Raw genomic sequence first — 21957 nt, forward strand, 5'->3', positions numbered from 1 at the left:
ATCCTGTTCCCAGAGCAGAGCAGTGGCCTCAGGCATCCACTGTTACCTTTGAAGGAATAACATGGATACTGTGTACTACCCCAGTGCTGCACAGTGCAGGCTTCAATCACAAATTTATTGTATGGACAGATGCCTTGGAGTGAGGCCTGTTCTCTCTTAGACCTCTGAGGGTAGAGAACACTCGGTCCTATATTTAAGCTGAAAACTTCTTCCTCAATAACAAAACTACTTTGTAATTGAGAAGGAGTGCTTTTCCATAAAGTGGACAGTTGAGACCTTCTGGTATCATCTCTTTGGGGCCCCTTTCACTCTGGTTACCATTCATGCCCCCTTTACATGGTTACATGTGATGTGAGAAGCCAACCCCCAGGTGGCATGTTGGTACCTGGTGTTGCAGCTCAAGTCCTTTAACATCTGCTATTGACCGGGTATTGCACCAGTGTGGACCTTCTGCTCATGAGGAGAAGGGGAATTAGGTATGGAAGAGTAGGTCTCAGGCTCCACTCTTGGGAGGAGGGGAATATGTAACAGAGTTGTCTAGCCCTTTGAGAAGGAATAGTCAAGAAAGCTGGGCTGTTAAGAAAGCTGGGCTTTCTGGGGCATTTCTGCGAGCAGGGTATGTCCCACTAACAGCTTGCTCCCCAAAGAGTAAGCTAAAGGAAAAGGAAGGAACCTGTGAAGGGAACAAACAGCCTTCTGCAAGGAGAGGCCAAGACACTGTGCTGGGACCAAAGCAAAAGGGGTTTCCCTCCTACTGCTCTGGACAGGGCAGAGGGTTTTTGTTGTGTGTTTTTATTTAAAAGACTGAACTTTGTTTTGGGTGGATGAGGAGGAACTCTTCAGGGAGCAAATTCTCCTACACAAGCCAGCAGACTAAGCCATCTGTTTAGAGATGCTTTTAGCAAACCTTGCAGTTAGTGTTCTAGAACAGCGTCCACCTGAAGAATTAGAGCACCATGTCTAGCGGGCTGTATATTCAAACCCAAATTTACTTTACAGTAACTTTTCTATGCAGAAATATCCCAAGGAATCAGAGGAACACTGGGCTATGCTGCAGGTTTTGGCTAATGTTTCTCATCCCTGCATGTACAATTTTTATTGCAAGGGTCTCAGAAAGTGACATCTGTGAAAAATCTTATGCTCAAGATTTGTGTGTTAGCACTGATGTTTGGGTAACTGGAATTTGCTGGCCTCAATCCTGCATATAATTTCATTCAGAAAACATGTTCTTTGCATGTTAAATAAAAGCCAAACTGAGTAACTTTAGAGTGACTTATTCAACCTGGCAGTTACTGTTGACGCACAGACAAACCTGTACACAGAAGCAGCAAAACATTCACAAAACAGGATTCAAAGTAAATTCAAAACCAGACTTACCAGTTAGGGTCTAATTCTCACTGACACGTGCACAAATACAGCTCCATTACTCCTATGGCTTTCCTGTTAATTTACATCCGTGTGCAAGAGAGGGTGAGAAAAGCAATAATCCCACAATTCTGTAATTGTCACCATTTTGATCTTAGTTATCCAGTGGTCAGAATGATCACTCCTGCTAAGATACCCAGAATGAGTTGGAACGTCTCTCTTTATGTTAGCCACCCATGTGAACAAACATTTGGGGACGCAAAGGTATAAGATACAGATAAACTCCAGCTAAACCGTGTGCTAATTCGTGCTCCAAAAAAGATGTCCTTGATTTCCTTTGAACCTGAAAAGAAAGGGGCAGTGCCAGCCCAGCTGTGGAAATCCTTCAGGGTTAGAAATGAGTATTTGTACACTGCGAAAGAGGTGCAGAAGCTGGGATATGACATAGGAGAACAATGTTGGGTGAAGGGGAAGTAACAGAGGATGTCCCACCAAAAGGCAAAGAAGACCAAGAGAAATTATAGAACCGACCCCCCTACCTGCTACCACTCTGCAAAGACAGACACTGAAAGGGGACTAGATCCCTGCACTGGCAGGGACCTATTCATTCCTCACAGTGACAATGGACATAGCCCATGTGATAGACATGCTCCCCAGGGATGAGCTGTTTTAGGAGGGGTATTAGAAAACTGCAGTCCCTAAACAGGGCTAGAACTCTTCAGCCACCTCTATATTACCTCCCTCCTGAGGCAGACAGCCTGAGCAGCACTGGGCAGCATACTCAGGATCCCACAGAGCCACCTCTACTGCCTAGTTGCTGGGGTTTGGTGTGCACAAAATGGGAATAAATGTCAAGGATGATTTTTTGGCAGTGGTCCTGGAGGTGAGACCCTCAGGGAGAGCGAGGGTGAGAATTTAGACATGACCCAAGAAACAAATCCACCCAAGATGATCCCAGAGACAGAACCTAATGAGAACAGAGATGAGAGCTTAAACAGGTGCATTATATCTTTCATTTTCATTTCTCCCCAAGTGCTAAAACTCACCCTATCCCCTTTTTCAAGATGGCCACTGGAATGCACATGGTTAGTGAACAAAGGAATTACCTAAACAAAGGAGTTACAGGACCTCCATCTAACCCAGGAGGTGCACAGTCCCACCAGGGGAAATGCCTTGTTGGATCTGGTCCTGGCCAGGGGCAATGACCTGATGAGTGGACTGTGGGGTCTCAACCACCTCAGCAATAGCAATCACTGCCTACTGGAATTCACCATCCAGCGCAAGGTGTCAAAGGCCTGCAGCAAGGCAACACCCTTGGACTTCAGGAGGGCAGATTTCAATGAGGTAAGGAGACTAGCTGGGGTGGCACTGAGGTCCCGGAGGGCAGGGGAGTTGGGAGCCCAGGAAGAATGGTCGTTCCTTAAGGAGACGATCCTCCAAGCCCAAAGGGTGACAATCCCAACGCGGATCAAAGGGGAAAAGGGTGCTCAAAATCCCCCACGGCTCACCAAAAGCATCCACAAACATCTCAAAGCTAAAAAGGAGGCATACACCAAATGGAAGGGAGGGGCCATCACCAAGGAGGATTATACTTCCATTGCCCAAAACTGTAGTGGGGGCTGCTAGGAAGGCTAAGGCAGAGATGGAACTGGGACTAATGACCCAGATCAAGGATAACAAGAAATCCTTTTTTAAAATACATAGGGGATAAAAAGAAGTTACCAAGTAATGAAGGGCCTCTGCAGGATACACTAGGAAATCTGGTGGTCACACCAGACGACAAAGCCATTGTCTCTTTGACAATTTGTCTCCATCTTTTTGAGCAGGGACCGGGGCATCCCCCCCACTAGGATCCCCACCGTACCCAGGGGAGGTGCAGCCAGACCCAGGGTCAGTGAGGACCTAGTCAGGGAACTTCTGGTGGGACTAGCTGTGTTCAAATCAGCAGGTCCTGACGATCTCCATCCCAGAGTGCTGAGGGAATTAGCCGAGGCCATTGCAGGACCCCTGGCACAACTTTACGAGCACTCATGGTGCTCTGACGAGGTACCGGAGGACTGGAAAAGGGCAAATGCGGTCCCCATTTTCAAAAAAGGGAGGTAGGAAGACCCAGGAAACTATAGGCCCATTAGTCTTACCTCAGTCCTGGGGAAGCTCTTTGAGAAAATTATCCAGGAGCACATCTGCGAGGGACCAGCAGGGGAGATTATGTTTAGAGGCAACCAACATGGGTTCATTCAAGGCAGGTCCTGTCAGACCAACCTGGTGGCCTTCTACAACCAGGTCACTAAATCCTTGGACGCAGGTGTCGCAGTGGACATAGTCTTTCTGGACTTTAGGAAGGCCTTCAACACTGTCTCTCACCCCATTTTCATTAAGAAATTAGGCGACTGTGGCACTGATGCTTACACAGTCAGATGCATCGTAAATTGGCAGGAGCACTGCACCTACAGAGTGGTGATGGACAGTACCTTGTTCAAATTCGCGGATGACACTAAGATATGGGGAGAAGTGGGAACGCTGGAGGAGAGGGACAGGCTACAATGAAATCTAGACAGGTTACAGAGGTGGGCAGATGAGAGCAGTATGGGTTTCAATACTGACAAGTGCAAGGTACTGCACCGAGGGAGGAAGAACCAGCAGCACACCTACAGGCTGGGGAACTCCCTTCTCGTCAGTGCAGAGGCAGAAAAGGATCTTGGTGTCATTATTGATTCCAAAATGAACATGGGCCACCAATGTGGAGATGCAGTCAGGAAGGCTAATTGCACCACAAATGCATCACGAGCAGGTCCAAGGAGGTGATCCTCCCCCTCTATATGACATTGGTCAGGCCACAGTTAGAGTACTGCATCCAGTTCTGGGTGCCACACTCCAGGAGGGATGTGGACAACATGGAGAGGGTCTAGAGGAGGGCCACTCGCATGATCGCGGGCAGCAAGGCAGGCCCTACAGGGGGAGGCTATAAGACCTGAACCTGTTCAGCTTTCACAAGAGAAGGCTGAGAGGGGATCTGGTGGCTGTCTCCAAACTGGCCAACAGAGACCAGCAGGCTATGGGAGAGTTGACTGAGAGTAGATTCAGGCTGGATATCAGGAGGTGCTACTTCACAGTCAGGGCGGCTACCACCTGGAACCAACTTCCAAGAGAAGTGGCGCTGGCTCCTACCCTGGGGGGTCTTCAAAAAGGAGGCTAGATAGACACCTTGCTGGGGTCATTTGACTCCAACGTTCTTTCCTGCCAAGACAGGGGGTTGGACTTGATGATCTGCTCAGGTCCCTTCTGACCCTACCAACTATGAAACTATGAAACCTTTAGGAATTTCATTTTGATAATGTACATTGGCAGTCACAAAAATAGGAAGAATACTATAAGTAATCCCAAAACATTCCCAAAGCATGCTTTTGGGCATGCAGCTAATAGTTCTAGCAATATAAATTAATGCACGGAAAAGAGAAGAAAAAATATACAGCAAGAAATACTTGAGTGTTCAGATACACTACCAAGAAATTTTAAAAGAATTTTCACAAACAATCCAGGAACTGGTTGTTCAGACACCAGGATTTTTGCGAAACAAGCCATAAAGCAAATATATACTACTGACATTAAAATATATATAATATATACTACTACAGCAAATATATACTATTGCCTTTACTCTCCAGTTCAAAATCATTGTCCAAAACAAAGTCTGTGCATGCTGTGCTTAAATTTAAGGGTAGGAAGAAGTAGAAATGTGGCTAGGTCAGGGTCCTTGGCTTGAAGTTGGGTTGCAGATAGTAGTGTGACTAGGAGTGGCCAGAGGGGCAAGTTAGGACGGATGCCAGAATCACCACCCACCCCTGCAGAATCTGTGCCCTAGCACCATTGCCATGCTGATAACTCTGCAATAGTCCCAGCTGCTGCTGCTTTAAGAGCAAAACCTGGGGAGGGTGAAGCACATGTAGCAGCAGCTGGGACTGTTTAGGAGCTCCTGGCATGGATCTTCGAGAACTCCTGGCGCTCTGGTGAAGTGCCCAAAGATTGGAAGAAGGCCAATGTGGTGCCTATCTTCAAGAAAGGGAGGAAAGTGGATCCAGCAAGCTACAGGCCCATCAGCCTGACCTCTCTCCTGGGGAAGGTCTTAGAAAAGATTATCAAAGAGGCCATTCTTAATGGACTGGCCAATAGCAACATCTTGAGGGATAGCCAGCATGAGTTTCTTGTGGGTAGGTCTTGCTTGACCCATCTCATTTCCTTTTACGACCAAGTGACCTATCACCTGGACAAGGGGGAAGAGATTGATGTCGTATATCTTGACTTTAAAAAAGCCTTCAATCTGGTATCCCATGATAACCTCTTGGCAAAACTAACTGCAGCCTTGCTCTCACCATGATCCACTGGCTGGGGAATTGGTTCTGTGGTCGGACCCAGAGGGTGGTGGTTGATGGCAGTCAATCATCGTGGTGCCCTGTGACCAGTGGGGTCCCTCAAGACTATGTCCCTGGACTTATTTTGTTCAACATCTTCATTAACGATGTAGACACTGGTATCAGTAGTGGACTGGCCAAGTTCGCCAATGATACCAAACTTTGGGGTAAAGCATCCACACCTGAGGACAGGAGGGCGATCCAGGCTGACCTGGACAGGCTCAGGAAATGGGTGGATAAGAACCTGATGGTATTTAACACCAAAAAAATGCAAGGTTCTTCACCTTGGGAGGAAAAACCTGCAGCATCCTTACAGGCTCAGCAGTGCTATGCTGGCTAGCGCTACAGGTGAAAGGGACTTGGGGGTCATGACTGACCACCAGATGAACATGAGCCTTCAATGTGATGCTGCTACTAGTAAAGCGAGCAAAACATTGGTTTTAGATGGACATCATTTAGGGACATCATTCTCCCATTGTACTTGGCCTTGGTGAGGCTGCAGCTGGAGTACTGCGTCCAGTTTTGGGCTCCACAATTCCAAAAGGATGAGCAGAAGTCAGGAAAACAGAGCTTATGATGAAAGGCTGAGAGCTATGGAACACTTCAGCGTGGAAAAACGCAGGCTCAGGGCTGATCTGATGGCCACCTACAAGTTTATAAGGGGTGTTCACCAGGATCTGGGGGAACATTTATTCACCAGAGGACCCCAAGGGATGACAAGGTTGAATGGTTAAACTCCTCCAGGACTGTTTCAGGCTGGACATAAGGAAGAACTTCTTTACTGTCCAAGCCCCCAAGGTTTGAAATAGTCTGCTATTGGAGGTGATACAAGCACCTACTTTGAATGCCCTCACAAGAAATTTGGATGCTTATCTTGCTGGGATCCACCAAATCATTATTCCCTTCCCGTATTCAGAACATGTGTTAAATAAAATTTCAATTCATATTCAGAATACAATGTATTGACAGTGACAAAAGTTTACACAAAGCATCAGACTATCTGACCATGGTGCACTGATAGTGAAAGGGTACTCTTCACTGATAGTGAAAGGATATACAGAACCATGTGTAAATTACAAGATGCTCTTGTAATTTTACTTGTGTCTGGCTGTTCAGAATCAGCTCTTTTCCACTTTCCCTTATACCTTTCTGGCAACATCTCCCTCCATGCTTCACAAATATTATGTAGAACACAACATGCAACAACAAAGACAGGCATACTGGTCTCACACAGGTCCAGCTTAGACAAAAAGCATCTCCAGTATCCTGTCAATCTACTAAATGGATATCCAGTAGTCAGGCTACATCTGCTCATGAATGGATGACGCAAAGGATAGGCCTGACATCCAGGAATAACAATGGCATTGCCACAATACCACTGTGAAAGTCAGTCCCAGAAAAATGTCACTGGCTACATCTACACAAGACACTGACTGTGCAATTGTTTCTGCGCAGTCATTAGGACTTGCATACCCCTCATGGCTTTGTGGTGACACGATCTGTGCAGTAGCTCATTGTCACATGCACACCATAATGGTGGCATCGATGCGCGAGGCACCAAGATGGCGAGCACCGCCCTTTTTCCCCGCAACCATCACAAAAGAGTAAAACAAACGCTGCCATACCAGTACTTTCGTTATCAGAGCGTCACCAACATAGGTGAGGTCAGCTAGTCTGTAATGCCAAATAAGGCCGGGACACAGAACCCCGAGATCTGACAGGTAAAAACAGCCAGCTCACCGTTGAGCGCGTCACCCAAGTGATATAAGGGAGTGCACAGCCGCACCCAGGCGAGGTCGTTCATCACCAGCTTCAATTATCACAAGGGACGCTAGCCTGATCACCTAGCTTCTGCCTCCCGTTCGCAATTAGCAACCGCCGAACGCTGCTTCATTGCCAACCCAACATGATTAGCAGTCTACTTCTCTGCATCTTGTTTCTCTCCTCAACGCTCACTGTGAGTAAATAAACCCCTACCTTCAACTACTCTCTGTCTCCGTGACTACCTCGCCTCCAGTCTCTTCGGGCAACGTGAGCTGGACTCACGTTAACCATCCCATAGAGAGCTAATCGGCCCTTCTGACCCCGCCGTTCCAGTCCCTTGCGCTGCAATCGGACAGCAGTGTGACACATTAGTACTGTGCAATAGTTCTGCATCATGGTTTGTGCCCTGTGACACTACTGCGCAATAAGCATTTCGTGAGATGCAGCCACTGTTTGCAGCTTTAAAAAAAAAAGTCCTGTATTCATCAAGAACCTTCTCTGTCTAGTCCACATTAATGTCAGTGAAACATTCCCAGGGGTCCACCAATGTTTACATAGCCATGAAAAATATACCTTTGTGGACTCACAAGAACAGCTGGGGGGAAAAAGCAGGAGAGAAAAGGAAAAGAAAAGAACTGGAATATCTATTATCTTACTAGAGTCTGGCAAACCTTTGCATCATATCCCTTCATTATTCCTTGTATATTGCTATTACTCAGATTCACAGTCCTGCATAGAAGCACTCAAATGAGGACAGGCTGAAAGACTTGAGACTTCATCCTGGAAAAGAGAAGACTCAGAAGGGGACTTGGTGGCAGTGTATAAGTACATCAAGGGCATACATGAGGGCCTGGAGGAGCATCTATTCACCAAGGCCCCCCAGGGGAGCACAAGAACTAATGGGCACAAACTGATTGAAGATCACTTCAGGCTAGACATAAAGAAAAACTTCTTTATAAGCTGAGTGCTGAGGTTTGGGAACAGGCTCCCCCATAGGTGGTACAGTCATCCACCCTGGAGATCTTCAAAAAGTGTCTCAATGCCCATCTTACTGGGATCATTTGATTCCAGCAGTCTTTTCAGTTAGGTCCTTTCCAACCCCTAACATCTATGAAATGATGAAACTATGACTCACTTAAATGGCCTTGAACACCATGAAGACTGCCACCTCCACCAAGACCCACCAATAGTAAACTGACTGGATATTAACTGATGGCAGTCTGTGCTGAAAACTTCCTCAATGCAATAACCACTTATTTTACTACTCTTAAAGCAGCTCTGCTGCAGCCATTTCTAATTGTGCACTTGCATTATGGTCCAAATCCACCATTCATTCTTTGCTTCAAGGTGACTAACTAGTATGAGCTCAACAGAGATAGCCCACATTGAGGACAACGCACATGTCTATAACTTCCCATCTTTCCTCCTCATCTCTAGTGAAATGTGTCTCAACCTGGGCCTTCCTTCCATTCCCATCTCCTTCAGCTCCCATAGCCATTCCCTTTATCCCACCATTTCTAACTTCAAACACATTCCTCCTTCTGCCTTTCTTCTGCTCCCTAGAGAACACCCAATCCATTTCAGTCATCCATGACCCTTTCGTTTTTCATTCCCTTCTAGCTCCTGGAAATCATGAAACTGGGATCCCTTCATCTGACACTGCCTCTCCAGCTGCCCTCTCTTTACAGAGGCTTCTCCTTCTCTCATGCGCTGTGTGCTCAGTCAGGCCACGATGGAAGTACTGAGCATCTCTTCATCCATGCTTGCCCCTCCCATCCATTACTTTTCTGCCTTCCCTTTCTTTCTTCTCTTTTCAACATCTGGTTCTAAGACCCTCTCCTCCTTCATCTGTCATTCATCTAATTTTTTCTCACTGAAATTCCTCTCTGGTTTTTATATCTGGCTCTCCCTCTCTTCCTATTCTTACATCCTGATTACTCATCTTACCCTTTAACTGCACATTTCCTCCACATCCTCTCTTCATTTGATCTACATCTCCAGGTAAATTCTTAGATAACCAAAAGGGCCACTGTTTTGACTTGGTCTTTACCAAATACTGATCTTTCTCTCTTTGATATTTCTGTTCCTGAGTTTCCCCATATGCCTCCTCTTTGTGCCCCATCATTTGGCCACTCCATGACTTCAATCAGTGTTGATGATTCTTATCTGCTCTGTCATCGTCCTAGCCAAACAACTCTTCAACTTAATTTGTCTCCCACCTCTACAATCCCAGCTGCCTCTTCATCATCTTTGACTCACTCCTCAAGCCTTCCCCTCCTTGTGCCTCTGCTTCTCTCCCCACAAAAAATGCCACCAATTTCCTCCAAGGAAAAACTGACACTCTACAAATGTGACCTTCCTCACCCTTTTGGCCTTTCATCCCCTTCTCTTTCTCCCCCTTCCCTAAATTTTCTGCCCTACCACAGACAAAAATGTTTCTCATCTGCTGTCTTCCTCTTTTCTTTTCACATGTCTCAATATCCCCAGTTAATCCCTCCTCTTACTTTCTTCCTGACCTTGCACTCTCCTTTGGCTCTTTCCCCATGTAATATAAACAGGTGTAGGCTTTTATATCTTAAAAACAGCCCTTAATTCTGCATGAATCTTAAGCTATCACCCCATCTCCATTTTCCCTTTCTTTTCCAAGTTCACCAAACATGCTGTTGACAATCACTGTCTCGAATTCCTCAGCTCATTCTATCCTAGACCATCCCCAATCTTGCTTTCATCCTCTGCGCTCTGGAGACTTTGGCAAGAATCGCAGTAATGACTTCTTAGCTCAATCTCAGAACCAGTAATCCATCCTCGTCCTTTATCTGTGAGCTACCTTTGACAAAGCTAACCATGTCCTATTTCTTGAAATCTGTTTCTTCCTCAGCTTCCATAACTCTGTCCTCTCCCAGCTCTCCTGTTACCGTTGAAGTATCTTCCTGAACTCTCAGTCCAGCTTTTGGTATGGGTGTCATAGGACTCTGGCCCTGGTCCCATTCTCTTCTCCTTTATTTCTGGTATCTACAACTGTTATCTTTTGTGCTAAATCACAGGTATACTTATCCAGACCAGACCTGTTTACTTCTGTATTTCTGACAGCTCCTCATAGATGGTTAGACATTATTCTAACATCAAAATAGCTAAACCAAAGCTCTTCACTCCCCATCTCTAAACCTACTTTTCTGATAACCTGATAAGTGTGGACAACACTGCTATCCTACCTGTCACTCGGGACTATAAACTGGGCATCATCTTGACTACATTTCTCTTTCTCGAGTCTTACTCCATATTATGTCTACATCTTGTAGATTCTTTCTTCATAAAAATCTGTATGAACTGGTAAAGCACTGATGTGAAGGATGAAAGGAAAGCTATTTGCAGAGTTACTTCATTGCTGCTGAATCTGGTGCAATTGTTTTATTTGCTTGTTCCTATTCCACAGTAAATGAAGCTAAACTGTACCTCCGCTTTTCATTCAGGGAAAGATAACTAGTTTAGCTTTACTTACTGCAAGCTACAAGGGGAGAAAGGTGGAACTGTTACACTGGATCAGTTGGTGCACACTCGAGTGGTAAGTCTCCTCCCCCTTATCATGAATGTGTCCATCTATCCTTTAAGATGCAATTTTTCCTATCCATCCTCACAGCCAAAATTCCTGTAGAGACACCCATCAGCTCATGTTTCAATTACTGCAACACACTTTGCTCTTGGCTTTGACACATGCAGTCTTGTTCCACTGCTATTGCTCCAGCATGATGCCACAAAGATACCTTTCCTAGCCATTGCTTTAACCATGCTTCACCTCTATCACATCAAACATGAGAGGCCAGATTCTATTTTACCTATTGGGTACCTAAGCACAATTTTATTCCATCCTATTCAAGTCCCTGAAAAAAACTGTTAATATAAAAAGTGGTTGGGTTCTCTTCTTCCTCACTGCTTTTTTGTGGGTCAGTCTTAAAGAGTCAGAGGATGGTAATCCTTAAGAATGAGCCACTAAAAAAAAAAAAAAAAAAAAAAAATCAGCAACAAACAGGAGGACCCAACCACTTTTTGTACTAACAGTTTTCCAGGGATCCAAGCAGGGTAAAACAGGATTGCATCTGATACGTGGACCAGAACCCAATTCACATTCAAGGCCCCCCACAGTGTATCAAAACTGAATGAGAAATGAATGGTACAGCAGTCAGCTACCACAATGATGCCACGCTCGATCACCTACTTGTCAGATTTTCAGACAAGCATCTTTATGCTTTCTCCACTATTGCAAGATAAGGATTTCTTACGGTGATATCTTTTATTGGACTGGCTGTATAGCTGGACTAGAGTTAGACAAGTTTTTGAATCAGGTCTGACTGATAAAGAACGTCTTGCATTTGAAAGCATGTCTAACTATTGCAACTATACAGGTGGTCCTTGCTTCTTGCATAATTCCTGGACCATCACTCTAACACTTCTCCAGTATTTTCTCTGACACTAGGAAGGTGTTGCTTGTTACCAACCACAAAGCAACCTTGTTATCCTCTTTCAAAATCCTCCTTAAAACTTCCTTTGCTCTGATGCCTGCAAAAATACCATGATAACAGTTAGGCTGCTAGGGTGCAACAACTGCTATTGTAAACTGACCAAAACTGGCATATTGTTTCCACGTGTTCCACTTTCTCTTTGTTCTGTTTGTCCAGTACCTACTGTGATGAGTTCATAAAGCACCACGAAGAATTCTCAGAATAGAATAATAAAAACAACCATGCTAACTAACTCAGTTTCACTGAGGCAAATGTGCATAAATTATGTAGATACCCTCATCTTTGCCCTAAGCAAATTTTTCGCTCAGTAAAACCACAGTACCTCATTTCTCTGTATTTTTACCTCACATACAGGTTACATAGCAAAAAAAAAAAAAAACCCCAAAAAGCCACCACTGAATTTTTAGTAGGAAAGAACAGGCATTATTTGGGATGCTACATCAATAAGGTAAATTCCCTTGTGGGACAGGATGACCCCAGGGGATTGTAAATAGGATACAGATCCTTTTGTCTCTGTATTGTAAGGTAAATCTTGCCCAGCTTGGAAGAGACTGAAGGCTGTGACTGTCCAATGGCTCTTCAGTATCTCCTATTTGCCATGAATTTCATTCATGTGTAGATTTTTCCCTCCTTCCCCAAATAACTCCACCTTTGCTGCTTTTACAACTAGTTCAAAGGATAAATTTCTGGGCTGAATGTTATCTTGTGAAAGGTATATCCTAAAAATAATACCAGCTTCTCTGCTGAGAGTTCACTTATAGTTTACAGTAGATAAAATGTAATCGTACATACATATACCTCCATCCATCCCCAAATTTCAGATTGTCTGTCAATTTTGCAGTTAATAAGAAGTTGTGCTCCATTGAGTTTACTATGTCACTAAACTCCTCGCAGTCTTAACTATACAAAGTCTACATTGTCTGTACAAGGATACTGAGAAGATGTGCCTGACCTTGGCAGGAGCTAGGTGTACCCAGAACCCTGTTATTAAAAAAAAATTACAACAACACAAAAAAAAAAAATTCTTTTAGGCTTTTACAAGCAAAGATAAAGAACAGTGCCGTTACTACTTAGGCATGCAACAATCCCTGCCTACTTGGTCAATTTTAAAAGCATGAAAATTGCACCTAAAATATAGATACAGAAATGTGAAGGACAGGGCAAGGTGTTCAGATTTGTGCTTTTGGCTCAAGCACAACTTTAAATGTAAACTTCCTGAATAAGAGATAATTTAAGTATAAGCGTATGTAGTTAATTATTAAAGGAGTAAAATATTTATTTCCTTGCTAAGGAAATAGAACCAAACTTCCATTGACATGACCTGGACAGGCTTGCAAGGTGGGCGGATCAAAACCTGATGATATTCAACACAGAGAAATGCAAGGTGCTCCACCTTGGGAGAAAAACCCATATCATACTTATAGGCTCATCAGTGGTACACTCACTAGCAGCATGACCAAAAGAGACTTGGGGGTCATGACTGACCACATGAGTAACATGAGCTACCAATGCAATGCCACAGCTGACAAAGCAAATAAAACTCTGGCTTGCATCCACCGATGCATCTCAAAGCAAGACCCAAGAAGTCATCCTCCCGCTTTACTTTGCCTTGGTGAAGCCACAGTTGGAGTACTGCATGCAATTCTGGGCTCCATACTTTAGAAAGGATGTGGAGAAGCTTGAGAGAGTCCAGGGGAGAGCCATGCACATGATTAGAGATCAGGAGAACAGGCTGATAGGCATGGGACTCTTCAGCCTGGAGAAGCAAAGGCTCAGGGATGACTTGATGGCAGCCTGTAAGGATGCATCAGGAAGTGAGAGAACATCTGTTCACTAGGGCACCCCAAGGGAAGACAAGATCTAATAGTCACAAACTGCTGAAAGACTGTTTTAGACTGGACATAAGGAAAAACTTCTTTACCGTCCGAGTCTCCAGAGTCTGGCATAGACTCCCCCCAAACTTGATGTAAGCACCTACTCTGGGTAACTTTAAGAAACACTTCGATGCTTATCTTGCTGGGGTGTTCTGACCCCAGCTGAATTCCTGCCCCTTGGGTAAGGGGCTGAACCAAGTGATCTCACGAGGTCCCTTCCAGCCCTGCTGTCTATGAAGTCCATGATGTCTAGTAGCAAATCTCCCACTGATTTCAACAGGAACAGAATTTGGCCCTTATGTCTCCATCTTCCATAATCTATGGTGGCGCATCTAATTTTTGTTTACTTGTTTTTTTGCTTAGCAAAAAAACATAGATCATTCTTAATTTGAAAACTCATTTATGCATCTCAGTGTCACTAGACTGAATTTAAAAAAACAAGACTAAGTTATACCAGCACTTCCGCCAATGAGTGTAATATAGACATTCCTGGAGTTTATAGTCTTGATTATAATGCATGTCTCACCCAGGAAAGTACATTCATAACCCATTTTTCTGAACCACTCTGAATGTGCATATGAATGAAGAATAGCCCTACTGATACATTCAGATCTTTTTCAGCTGCTTCTGAATATGCCACTGTCCAAGTCAACAAGCAGAACTCCAGTCTGCATTTTGCCATACAATTAACATCACCAGATGCTAATCTTCCATATGAAATGTAAAATCATAAACTTCTGATGGTGAAAGTAAGAATTACTGTATATATTTCTGTTAACCATTAGTAACCAGCACAAGCTACAGCGGAGAATCTCATAGCTTTTTTCTAGGCTTTAATGATACCATAGAAAGTATACCAAATATTTAAAACATCCTAATAAGGAGAGACAGATCAATATCCCTGATATCAGATGTTCATACTAACTTCACAGAAGGCTTTTTAACCTCAGACAGACAGAAACTGATGCAGCTTTCACAGAAACTGTAAAACAGCAAATTAACACCAGATACGGTAACTGGAGAGCAGCAAGCAGGCACACAGGTCCTGCTGAGGTCTTGGTGCAGCTTGATTCATGTACTAATGAAGAGCCACAGTAAAGTCAAGGGGGCTCCTTGAACTTACCCGATGGCAGCATCTGATTGAATCAGTACCAAATCCCTAGCTCAAACTGTGGAACAACAGTCCCATAAACATTTGCCAACTCACCTGATTATGATATACAAATAGGATTACAACTTATTCTTTTATTTTTTTTAAACAAACAATCAAACAGAGATGTTGCAAACTGGAATGACACAGAAGTCATAGTTACATGCCAGACACATTCTGAATACTGCCTTAGAAATACTCCAGTCCCAAAACAAGCCGGCATTGTTGCATGCTCCTGAAATCCACAATACAGGAGAGGAAGATAAAAAGCCTAATTCTCAACTCACATGGATGTAAACTGTACAGCTGAAATCAATGAAGTTACATTAGTGCAAAAAAATCTGGCCTAAAAGCGACTCTGAATAAGGGAAGAAAAATGAGCATGCAAGTGCTGTCATTTTGAGTGTGCAGCTTGTTAGCACTGTTAGTATTTTTCAAATAGCAGCATATTTCTGGTGTTATCTTATTTTCCTCCCTCAGAATACACGTCGTCTTTAGCTTTCCAATTTTTTTTACTAGGCTCTGCTTAATACCACAAGTGACCTTTCACCTTTATGACCTGGCACCTGCAGTACTCAGCTATGCTGAGTATATAGTATTGCACAGCACTCTGGCAATAGTCTGATAATACAGAAACTTGCTACATATTTGTTGTAACAGCCTCCAAGTGTGTGTTTTCTGCCTTCCATCAGCATGTAAAATCAGCAATAGACTTGTAAAAATAATTGTGGGATTGTCCCATTTACCATAAAGTCAGATCTGGAAGGCTTGATTTAAAGTAGCCCTGGGGCCAAATTCTCCCCTGTGTTACACCCACGTCATCCTGTGACATCAGCTGGGTGCAGTGGTGGAACTTACAGTAAATTTGAGGAGCTGTTAGGTCCCCCACCACCCATGTTTAACTGTTACAGATCTGGTTTACATCCTAAACCTTAAATTCCTGAAGTCGTATGGACAACATCATTCTTTGCTGGCAAAGAAATAATTTCTTTCTATATGGGCAAGGAGACGAATCATCATCTAACCACATACAAGTAATTCAGATGTAACCAAACTGGTAGCATTTAGTCTTAAGTAGTCACTGAAACTTTCCTAAACAAGGTCCCAGTTTTATTGCTTTAACCAGCTCTAGTCAGAGTTCTCAGACAGCTGACCAGTTGATTTGTTGATTTGCTCATCTAACATAACTGTGTCACTGCTACGTGTTCTGCTCAAATAGAAGGGTTGTTTGTTTTTTTTAAAGAGAAAATTCAAGTTTTTCATGAAGCTATTGAGCACATCAGAAAAGAAACTATGGAGAGGTGTTCATCTTGTTTGATATACAGATGAACAGAATTGTCTGAACTAAACCTTGAGAACTGCATGTTCCAGAAATAATTTTTCAGTCTGTTACTATTTGGTATGTCTTTACCTTTTTCTCTCAGTCTCTCTCTCTTTGCTCTTCTTATATTTTCAAGACTAAGGAGTCAAATGGATTCTGTCAGTCAAAAAGTGCTCTCAAAATTTAGTACAACTAGCTTGCTACTCCACACTGATCCTGTTTTTACAGCAAGTTTTTAAAATGCTTTTTTTTTTCTTTCCAAAAACAACATATACCCCACTTTGTTCTTGGCAAACTGCAAAAGAATAAACCCTGGGAAAAGGACATGGAGAGAGTACAGTGACTGCACAAAATTTACCTACCTGGATTGTGGAGCTGAAGTAAGTCTCTGCCCTTAGCACCATTCACAGAGAAGAAAAGAGAAGAAAGTTTCTGGGCAGCAACCTAATGCATCTTCTTTTACTAATGCTCTGCTAAATGAGAAGAGTTGAGCAACTCCTTACAACGCTGTTTAGAACAACAGATCTTTAGCCTTCACTTCCTTGCTTCACTCTGCTTTCTTTAGAGTTTCTGAGTGCCAAGAGGTGTACAGAAAACTTGCAATTAGTAGTACCAGCTAAGCTAAAACCCTGATTCGCACTGACCTAAGCTGCACATTCCAAAGTGCTAAATAGGAGTGCTAATCAGAAGGCACTCTCTTTAAACCAAATTCCTGACTAGACAGAAAGCATAAAAAAAAGTTAAACTAGTACACTTCCAGAGCCAGTTTCTGCCTATTGCCTTGGTAATGCCTGCAAGATCTCAGGAGCCCACACTGAAACTGTGACTGAGAAGAAAATGTTAAGTGTCTCATCTCTGTTAGCTTATTTTTTTTCCTTCCCCCTCCCTTGTTCTCTCTACTCACAGTAGCAAGGTTGTCTCTTGTATACTCCCTGCCCTTAAACTCACCAAACCAGATTTCTACTCTCAACACAAGCAACTTCCCGTAAATCTGAACTGAAATTTTATCCTGTTCACTGAACTTTTTGCTGGCTGAAGGCCAGTGCAGCATTCCTGTTGTTTGAGTACAAATACCTACCTTTCCTTTAAAAAAAGGTAAAAAGAGAGAGAGGGAGAGAGAACCTGCAGAAAGGTAAAGAAAAAATGAGAGAAACTTTGGGAGGAGCAGATTTTTTTTTTCTTTTTTAGGATTTTTCAGGGTTGGGATTACATTCACCTCTCTATTTTAAAAGAATAAAACATTCCCAGCGAATATTGGTAAGACGGTAAACTTCCTCCAGGATGATCACCCTCTAGGTAGATTTGGATTTTAAAAGAAAATAAAGCAATAGTACTGTACTTACCTGAAGCACAGTGTAGATCAAGGAGTGCAGGGAGGTATGTCAAAGAGGGACGCCCATAAGCATTTTTGATCTAATTTCATCAGTGCAATGCAATGGGGGTGCTCCTTGCAGAATGAATCACATTAGCCTCTAATAACCTAAAGTTACATCTGGTATCTAGAAAAGAAACAAAAGAGAAACTAGTTTAGAAACAACAGCCTATCCCTCTTTTAACCTTCATGCAATTTCTCTGATAGCTGTCTTCAACTCCAAAAGTAGCAATGAAGTTCGACAGTAAACTTTCTCAACCTCTTTGATATTACCTGCTTCTGCAAGGGTTAAGCAGCTTGATGTAGTTAAACAAAACACAAACCCAGTTTATAGTAAATGCAACCAGCCAACAGAAATCTATTCATTACTTATGACTAAACAAACTGGAACAGGAAGCACAAGCCATCAGAATTTTTTTAAAGTAGTAATTCCTGCTTGCATTGTCATGCAACTGAAAAAAGGGTTTAGTTTCTCTCTTTAGCCTTTGTTCAACTGGAGTTCACTTTTTTTTTGTTGGAAAGTTTAATACAGAAGATATTTAATCATGGGCATACAAACATTTGATGGATTACTGTTCACTTCTGCCCTGAATTCTGAAAAGAACCTTTTTATTTGTTTTGTTTAGGGGCATGTTATTGTAGATGATTTTTTTTTTCAAATTCACTTTTGTAACTTATGATTTGAGAACTGGACTTGATATCTAGTTCTGTTATAGTACTTGCACACAACAGGACTTTAAAACTCAACAGGAGGTTAATAGACATAAAAGTTAATTTTTTAAGATACAGTTTATTGGAAAATCTATAGTTGGTCCAGTTATGAACATCACAAACAAACTTGGAAAATATTAAGGCACAGAGATATTATAAATAGTGTTCTACAAAGAACTTTTTAATTTTTTTATATAAACACATATCTATGGCTGTAAAGCACTGCTGTCTTTGGTAAGTGATAATAGTACTCCTACTGTTTTGAGCTTTCTGTTACTTCCTATCCACATTTCTCTAATTTTTTCTGGTAAAGTTGGATTACACAATTTTATCTAAGCAAAATTCACACTGACTCACAATCAGCTTTTGCTTGAATAAGAACTGCAGAACTAGGCCCACGCAGATGTAACAAAACCAAACAGCTATATACTGAAATATGACTTTTTTAGAGCAAGTCTGCATTAGAAAGCTATATCAATATAGATACCAGTGAACCCAATTAGTGCAGGTGCAGTTATAGATGGTAAAAATACTTTTGCCAGTACAGCTTATAATACTTTCATAATTTCATAGTTGTAGAATCGGAAGGGACCTGAGCAGATCATCAAGTCCAACCCCCTGCCATGGCAGGAAAGAATGCTGGGGTCAAACAGCCCTGGCATGGTGTCTATCTAGCCTCCTTTTGAAGACCTCCAGGGTAGGAATGAGCACCACTTCCCTTAGAAGTTGGTTCCAGATCCTAGCTGCCCTGACTGTGAAGTAGTGCTTCCTGATATCCAGCCTGAATCTACTCTCAGTCAACTTATGGCCGTTATTCCTCGTTACTCCTAGTAGAGCTTGGGGGAACAGGGACTCTCCCATTGCTTGCTGGTCTCCCTTGGCCAGTTTATAGACAGCCACCAGATCCCCTCTCAGCATTCTCTTGTGAAGGCTGAACAGGTTCAGTTCTTGTAGCCTCTCTTTGTAGGGCCTGCCCTGCTGCCCCCGATCATGCGAGTGGCCCTCCTCTAGACCCTTTCCATGTTGTCCACATCCCTCCTGAAGTGCAGTGCCTAGAACTGGATGCAGCACTCCAACTGTGGCCTGACCAATGTCATATAGAGGGGGAGGATCACCGCCGTGGACCTGCTCATGATGCATCTGTGGATGCATGACAAGGTGCGGTTGGCCTTCCTGACTGCATCCCCACACTGCTGGCCCGTGTTCATCTTGGAATCACTATTGATTCCAAGATCTTTTTCCTGCCTCTGTGCTGATGAGAAGGGAGTTCCCCAACCTGTAGATATGCTGCTGGTTCTTTCTCCCTAGGTGCAAGTATTGCACTTGTCAGTATTGAATCCCATGTTATTCTCATTCACCCACCCCTGTAATCTATCCAGATCTAGTTGCAGCCTTTCCCTGCCTTCTTGTGTGCCCACTTCTCCCCACATCTTAGTGTCATCCACGAATGAACAAGGTGCTTATAGTTGTGGAGCAAAATATTCTATACCAGCAACAGTACATTCATGCTACTATCAACTGTGTCTATACTAGGGTTCTGTCAACTCTAGGGTTGCTTTACTAGTACAGAAATAATATGATAATGCATTGAAAAAGGGCATCCTAGTCTAGACCCAAAGGATTCTGCCTACACAAGGGTTTTCTAGTGAGTATGGTCAGGGATCATACTGCTTCACATTCTTGACTGACATCAAAAATGTAGAATAGACTTGGCCAAAATGATGCAAAAATTCACACCACTAACTGCCACTGCTGTAATCAGCAAAGGCAGTCAAAAAGCCTGAACCTGAATCAATTCAGGCTCAGTAGGTTAGTCTAAGATGCACAGATTAAATTGAAACAAAAGTGAACAGACATTTACCTTTGATTCAGGAAGTGCAGCCACGTACTTGCGGTGGCTCAGGCCAGAAACAGGGGAGTACTAGAGCATAGCTCTTTGACTGCATGTCACTTCCTCTTCCTGCTGCCCCTGAGGTCTCCAGGATTTACATTCCACAATTACAGCAGCAGGACTCTGCAGGGTTGTTCATCACTTCTTCCTCCTGCTTCCAGATGCCTCTGGGATTTGTAGTCCACAGCTGCAGCCAGCAATAAGTTTCTGTGGGCCCCCTCCCTGGCCCCAGTCAGGGTTTGCCCAAGGAGGGGGAGTGTCCCCCCCGTACACTGGGCTGCATCCCCAGCTGGGCTTGTCCCACCCTTGTTAGCCAGCCGTCACTGCCCCAGCTAGGGAGCAAAGGAGTAGGGCCAGCCCTGCTTTCTGGAGCAGACAGCACACCTCAGCCCAGGGCTGGAAAGCATGCTGGGAATGCTGGGGGACTGATTTAACTTGAACCAGGAAGGGGTTTGGGACAGAAGTTTCATAAACTGGTTTGACCCAAATCATTTAAGTCTGATACTACATTCAGCCAAGTTTATCTTAAACCCATTTAAGCCATTTTGAAACTAGTTTATGTTCACTGAGCTTCTGTTCTGTTGCAAGTTTAAACCAGTTTCTGATCACTTAAATCAGTTTATGTGTAACTTCTGTCCCTAGCCAAAGTGTCTGGAGTAGGTCTGGCTTTACTCAGTACATTGTATAGACTTGAATTACAGTAAAGACTCAGAACAACCTCTCATCACTGGCTACCAACTTCAGGACTTGGCCCCAGTGAATCAAAATGGGAAAAAAGTATATTTATGGTCACACACAAGCACATGCATATCTATCTTGCAAAAACAGAGTAATACTAAGTACTATTAATAGTAATACCAAGCACATCACACGCAGCCTAAATCTCCAAGGATATTTTATAATATATATATTATATTTGCAACTGGAATTTTAAAGTTTCAAAATTAAATAGCTTCTCTAAAACCTGAATGTCCAAGCTAGAGTCAGAGTCTTCTTTTATTTAGTTGTTCAACCTACTCAGAAGTTTAGCAAGTCTAATTCTGATGACCTCTTTAAATGCAAAACAAAAAGTGAACCTGTGGAGGAATGTAGCTCAGGTATGCTGTAATTTGCTGCAATATCCATCAGTCTGGGAGTTAAAAGTGAAGTACATACAGAACTCTGCCCTTTGGTGAGCAGAGATTTCCTGTTCTTTAGCCAAACCATGGTAGGGTTTCTTACTAAAAGAAAATAATTTAATGAGTTGACAACAAAGTGAATTAAGTAAGTGTAGCATGATCAGACTGAATGCTAATCTTTGAAAACAAAAGTACATGATTAAAGCAGGTGCCCCCCAAACAGCTTTTGCCAACTGTACTTGAAAATATGGGCCAGGGAGTTACATGCTTTGTTTAGAAGTTTGCAAGGCTTCCTGCTGAAATATGGTTTGCTGTGGTGCCAATTAGGCAGGCAACGATTGTCTATTTACCACTAAGGATAGAAGATGATTTTCATAGTTTCATAGTTTGTAGGGTCGGAAGGGACCTGAGCAGATCATCTAGTCCAACCCCCTGCCATGGCAGGAAAGAGTACTGGGGTCAAAT

General features: G+C 43.2%; 1 protein-coding gene across 1 annotated transcript in view; it reads right to left on the reverse strand.

Annotated features, from left to right (window-relative positions):
- The window catches only part of RBM47 (RNA binding motif protein 47), a 135588-nt gene extending 118303 nt beyond the window's left edge, over positions 1 to 17285 (reverse strand). Inside the window, exon 1 of the mRNA XM_019553017.1 lies at positions 16763 to 17285. The gene's annotated coding sequence lies outside the window, so the exon portion shown is untranslated. The remainder of the gene's footprint in view (positions 1 to 16762) is intronic.
- Positions 17286 to 21957: the final 4672 nt, after the last annotated feature.

The sequence above is a fragment of the Crocodylus porosus genome, unplaced genomic scaffold (assembly GCF_001723895.1).
Source record: "Crocodylus porosus isolate Cpor-Errol unplaced genomic scaffold, CroPor_comp1, whole genome shotgun sequence".
In the NCBI taxonomy this organism is placed as follows: Eukaryota; Metazoa; Chordata; order Crocodylia; family Crocodylidae; genus Crocodylus; species Crocodylus porosus.